Source organism: Hippocampus zosterae, chromosome 18 (genome assembly GCF_025434085.1).
Source record: "Hippocampus zosterae strain Florida chromosome 18, ASM2543408v3, whole genome shotgun sequence".
Taxonomy (NCBI): Eukaryota; Metazoa; Chordata; class Actinopteri; order Syngnathiformes; family Syngnathidae; genus Hippocampus; species Hippocampus zosterae.
In genome coordinates this window covers 11,306,429-11,312,428 of record NC_067468.1, presented here as the reverse complement: position 1 = coordinate 11,312,428, position 6,000 = coordinate 11,306,429, and the positions used below count along the sequence as shown (strand labels likewise).

The window sequence follows — 6,000 nt, the reverse complement described above, 5'->3', positions numbered from 1 at the left end:
CAGATTGGTCATTTCAAGCCTCATTATTAATAATTAAACAACTTTAAAAACGTTCTTCTTTGGCAAGTTTGGGAATATTTTTAGCATCTTGTCTTTTCGTGCCCAGACAAGACCGCCCCACTTTCAAATTGAGTCTCAATACGGCGTACCTGGAGGGACTGTACCAAGTGTGCGTTCGATGAAGGGGTGTATCATTTATGGATGTATTTGGACAAAATGGCCTCTTTTGCTTTTGCATTTGGAAAATGTCTAGCTATCTATTTGGATTTGTGTTCTTCTAAAGACAGACGTGTGATGAGCTCAACATCCACAAGGGCGTCTTTTTAAATTGTGAGGTGGTTTTACCTGTAGTGGGAGGAGCTAATGGCTGATTAACTAGCCACCTGCAGTTACTTCTGTAACAACGTTTGACTTGACATCTTTGTGGAGGTGCCGCTGAGTTTTTGTTTGTTTGTTTTTATTAAATAATTGAAATAGACGCCCAATTAAATGCAGTAAACCCTTCAAACCAAAATGCAAGGATTAACCAACTACTGTACTTGATCACCAAAACAGCAGGTAAGAATGTTGACTGCTTATTTTTATCCCAAAAAGTAGAGCAATGCCCTACCTAAAACATGCTAGCTTGTATTTTATATGCCACTGCTAGTGGTAATTGTTTTATGGCTCACAATATCTTTTATTATTGAATTATCTTGGATGACTTTGAGAGCACGACCTACCTTTTGGGGCCACCGTGCCAAAGTAAATGAGGTGTACCGTATCGAAATGGTCGCCCAACAAATCAGGCCTTCCTTTTCAGAGAATTGTAATAGATTGTTTCCCCCCAAAAGACCATTTGTCTAAATATGCTATTGTGACTCTAATTTTGCTCTTTTTTTTCACATTTTCTTGACCTTAATTGTCTTGAATCATCTCTTATTCGGAATGTTTTTATTTTTGAATATGTGCTGAATTCATTTGTGTTGGTGTGTGTGGTCACATCTTGCTTTTTGGCAGTGCTGGAAAGTAGTAGATTTTTCAGATATCTGTACTCTGCTTGAGTACACAGTACACACCGAGGCTTCTTAATAAACATATTTTAAATGATTTGTCACACAATTGCGTCAAATTGAATGATTCACAAATTGTGGTTCAGGTACCATTAGTGGTACGTGGGCTCCCTCCAGTGGTAAATGAAGCAAATGCTTGATCACAGTTTGTGTTAGCATTCATGTAGCAGTTTTGTAGGTGATAGTTTTATAGACAGTACACATGCATTTGGATATGTTTATATGTTAAGTTAGACAGAGTAAACCTCAACTAGTTAAAAAAAACTCAAATTTGAAAGTTGAAGTTACCTCACCTCTTGTTTTTATAAAGTGGATTTTTCAAACACAAGAGGTGTATCCACCAATATTTTCAAGCGATGTTCAAGATGGAGGAATCATAGGAGCATTTTGGAACTGCATTTCTCCATTTTGTCGCTTGTGGTCCAGGCCTGAGTATTTTCAAGCGCCGCATGTGTGCCATAGCGGCCTGTAGCGTCGTTTAGCGGGTGTCTGTCAGTGTTTTGCGGCAAGAGCTCGTCTCTAAGTTGCCGGTGGCGGTTGTGTATGAAGTGAGGCTGATGTTGGCGACCATTAGGCTCTTGAAAGGAACACTGGCTGTCTTCTCCTGCTCCGCACAGCTCATTTCCACTTTCAGGGCCCAGGCGGCCGACAAACGGAGCAGGGGTGTGTTGGGTTCGGGGTAATCCTGCGGCCGCTGTTCGAGAAGTTCCAGTGAGTGAAATGCACGTAAAGAGCATATTGTGAGCGCGTGTAAAAGGCAATGTCATGCCACACATGTCGTATTCCTTTCCATTTAGCCTTCTGCATTCGGTTCAGGGACAGATGCAAAATTGTGTTGAAACAGGGATTAGGCCACACAGGTCTTAGGGATATATAGCGCCCTCACACAAGCCCCTACAGCATTTTATTTTTAATTTCTGAGTCCCCCAATGTATCGGTCAAGAGAGGAAAATCCTTAAATCTACACTGTCGATACAGTGTGCCTATTGGATGACCTCTTTTAAGCTAGGCCAGCTGCATTTGAGGTCTTCAATCTCTCAATCATCACAACATACAGCGTCTATGAAGTATCAGAGCATATCGACAGTGCATCATTCGTGTAACATGTACTTCTTATCATATGATATGATAAGGTACCATTTTCTGAAGTTGGTTCTGTCTGGCCACTGTAGCGTGCGGGCCTAATTGGCCGCCTGCTGTTGTTGTTTTCTCGACACAGCCGTGGTGTGAATTGCTGTTTGTAGTATTTTAGCTGTCAGATGTTCTTTTCACAGCTAATTTTCTTTCCCCCTTAAATGACAACCATATAGATGTGAAGAAGATGCGGATGCACCCTTGGGTCCGCGTACGAGTCTGGACACCGCTCGGCGCTGCGGGGCGGCTTATCACCACTGAGAAAAAGGCGTCAAGTTTGACAGCCACATCGGTGAAGGCAGCCGTGTAACTTCATCCTCGCCGGAGGATTTATCAGGTAAGACATCTCAAATCATCAAAGTTGCTGTTCCTCCTCCTGGGCTTGTTCCCTTCAAACAGTCATGTGGGCTGAACTGATGTTTTCATTGCACTGTGACACCTTCGCGTATCAGTGTCGCGCCTCATGTGCCTGAAGATGTTTTTAATTTTTCTTTTAATGTACCAGCTCCTGAAATAGCCACACCCCTTAAAGTGCTCTTTTTCTTTACTGTACTCTTTAAAGGGCTACTAGTAATGTTTTTTGGCATTCCAATGAAATTTACTTACCGTAGTAATATTCAAATTTAGAGTGAATTGATTTTTTTTTTGGGGGGGGTGAGTTCTTGTGCTGAATGTTGGTTTCTTGTTCACCAGTTTTATGGCATCCATGAATGGTATGTTTTGTGTAAGACACTGTGTGGTCCTTTTGTTGTTTGTTTCAACAACCAGTTTGCTTGTTGTTGGGTTCGGAATCTTCTATCCATGCTTTGAAAAATGTCATTTCAGTGGCCTGTCCCTCATCTTTTTGATGACATATTGACTTATGAACTTGGTAAAGGACCAAATTACAATTGTCAGTTAAGGTACCACTATTCTTAACCTGGTAAAAGTAATCTCTGTTTCAGCATTGCAGTAAACAGAGATGCTATAAAATAAAGTGAGCATTTATTTGTAGTACCAGTTTTAGACACTAGAGTGTGATGTCGCTCCATATAAAAACAGACATTGATTGCTTTCTGGTCCAGTTACACCACACTGTTAAACATGAAAGCAAAGCAACGGTGTTTTAAAATGCTTTAAATATTTTTTCTGACTTCTACACAACTTGCTCTGGAAACTTTGGAATGAATAATAGTACTTGCTGTCATTATTTATTTGCGTTCTTGTTTTAATAGCTCGGGTAGCAAAAAGCAGTGTTTGCTATGCTGCATGATTGCACCACACTATACTATGTTTACCGTATGCTCTACTCAAAGAGAATAGACCATACAGTAACTGAGATTACCAGAAGTCCGTATAAAAATTCCACACACCCCTTTTCAAATCCTGCGTTTCTGTGATATTAAAAAAACATGGAAATTCCTGCAGTTGCTTAGATGTTGCTGTCAACCGCTTAGGCGTCTCCCTGATCAGTTTTCTCATCCTCTTATCCATTTTGGAGGAATCATGAGTTCTTCTCATGTCATTGTTGTGCCATCTTTTCTCCACTTGATGATGACTGTCTTCACTGTGGTATATTTAATACCTCCGAAATTCTTTTTGTGCCGTTTCTGACTGAGAACGTTAAACAATGAGATCCCTCAGAAGCTGTGCAAGCTATTTGGAAACCACGGCTTGGCCATGGGATGAAAAGCCTACTTAAACATCTGAACTTGATTTGGAGGGGGTTGGTGGTGGGGCGTAATCCAAGGCCCTTTAAACGGTAGCAGGTGCGTGCCAACCCCTGTTAGGCGTGAGGTTAAATGTGATTCATTCTGAATCGTCACATCCCCACTTCTAAGAGGGTGTGCTCACTTGTGCAACCAGATGATTTCATTTTTTTCTTAAAAAAACTTTTATTTCTTTCTCTTTTCAAATGAGTGTTTTTTTTATTATTACCCGCCCCATAAACCCGTTTATGCACCCTGTAACCTGATCAAAGAAGCTGTCCACTGTAGTAACCGCTGTCCCTGAAAGGGTTCTCATGGCAGAAAATGATTTGAAATGATGTCAAACGTCTTGCTCTTCTTTTTCTATTCTATTCCACTCGACTGGCTTTCAGCGTAGCAGGCAGAAGGCAAATACAGCAGATTACGATCAGTGTTTTTATTCACGGTTAATTTCATCTGTCCGATCGAGCCTGCTCAACTGAAGCGAGTGACTTTATCGTCGACAAGTGGAGATTGAGGTTTAATGCACATTTAATGCAACAACAGTATAAAGCGATGGAAATGCAAGTGTTTTTTTTTTAAATAAATATGTCATTTGCACTCTTTTCATAGTAACCATCAGTGAGATTATAGCAACAGCACTCCTTTCATGTAAGATAATAATAATAGTAACAGCAATAACAATAATCTCTTTCATGGAAGAAATACATACAATACTGGCTCAGGGCCAGTAAGCTACGTCTGTTCTCGGAGCTGCAGATTAAAGGGCGCCACCACTCATGGACTTTACATCCAGCGCCTCCAGTCCACTGTTTACCATCTGCCTCTGTGCACGTCGACTGTGTTTGCCATCTGTGCACTTTAAACCTTCACAAATGTTTCAAACACTCTCGGTGAGTTCTCATCAGAGATGAGTACGGTCGTGGAGCTGATGTGTGATTGCGTGCGGGGCGGGGGGATGGGGGGGGGGGGTCTGCAGAATGGCGTTTATTCACCGCAAGCTGTAACATTATTTTCAGAGGCAAAGTGCTAATCCGCTGTTGCTGCCCATAGATTACTTGGTTGTGGCGTACTGTATAATTTACTGTATTGTGTACTAACGTAATCGTGGGGGGTGGCAATCGAACAGTACTGTGAGTGGCAAAAATTTGCAATTGATACCCAAACACAGCTTTGTAAATACTGTACACAAATGACAGCAAAGCACTTTTTTTCTAAAGCTGTGACCTGCCAAAATGAAAAGCCGACAACTCACTTCAATGTAGTTCCTTAGTCCCAATGATGGAGTTTCGCCCCAAATCCTGCGCTATTATTTCCTCAATTGCCTTGCTGTACTGTGTACTACACAATACGATACAATTCATTTCTGTGCTCCGCCAACTTTTTTGAAACCGGGAGCCACTTCCTGGATGCTCATTAGCGCGAAGGGCTACCATTTTGCCGCACGCTTCAGAAGGAACAAAGTTGCCCAGATTACTTTTTAATAGCATTGTTGCTTGCCTTATATGTATTTGTGAAGACGCTGATTATGTTGATGATTTCTCACCATAATTAGGAAACATAAACATCAATATGCATGGCTATTTCTCAAGGTCTGTGCTGGTCTACAACATACCGATAAAACCACAATGTCCTATGACTGCAATTTTTACAAGAAGCCCACAAAGTCTCTTGTGGTTATTGGTTATTGTGGTTATTGAGTTACTCAGTTACTATACTGCCGTGTATTTTATTAGGGTGACATTATTATTCCAGTGCAGCGTTGCCAACATTTGGCCGAGGACCCCTATGCCGCCTGTTTTTAGCTCTGTCCCTTTTCCAAAGCACCAGCATTATTTGGCTGTTCGATGCTGTACCTTAAAAAAAACAACCCTCCCCAAAAAAACCCAATGATATCCACCAGATGGCGCCACTGACCCGTCTCTTGCTTGAACCCGAAAGCGGGTGCAACCTGTTGGACCAGCCCGGTTGGTTTCAGCCCTCTTTAATGGAAACACATTTTGGCCAAAATGAGAGAGAAGTGTAGAGTTGCTTGCTTGTTGTGAATTGGACCGCAGTCAAGAAACAGCATCACCTTTGGATGCTTTTTAAAAAATAAAAATAAATAAAAAATGGTCGCCTCGTGT

At 41.5% G+C, this 6,000-nt stretch overlaps 1 protein-coding gene across 1 annotated transcript in view; it reads left to right on the top strand.

Annotated features, from left to right (window-relative positions):
- The first annotated feature begins 422 nt into the window (after positions 1-422).
- The window catches only part of LOC127591339 (uncharacterized), a 279,941-nt gene continuing 274,363 nt past the window's right edge, over positions 423-6,000 (top strand). Inside the window, exons 1-2 of the transcript XR_007959851.1 lie at positions 423-558; positions 2,363-2,523. The gene's annotated coding sequence lies outside the window, so the exon portion shown is untranslated. The remainder of the gene's footprint in view (positions 559-2,362; positions 2,524-6,000) is intronic.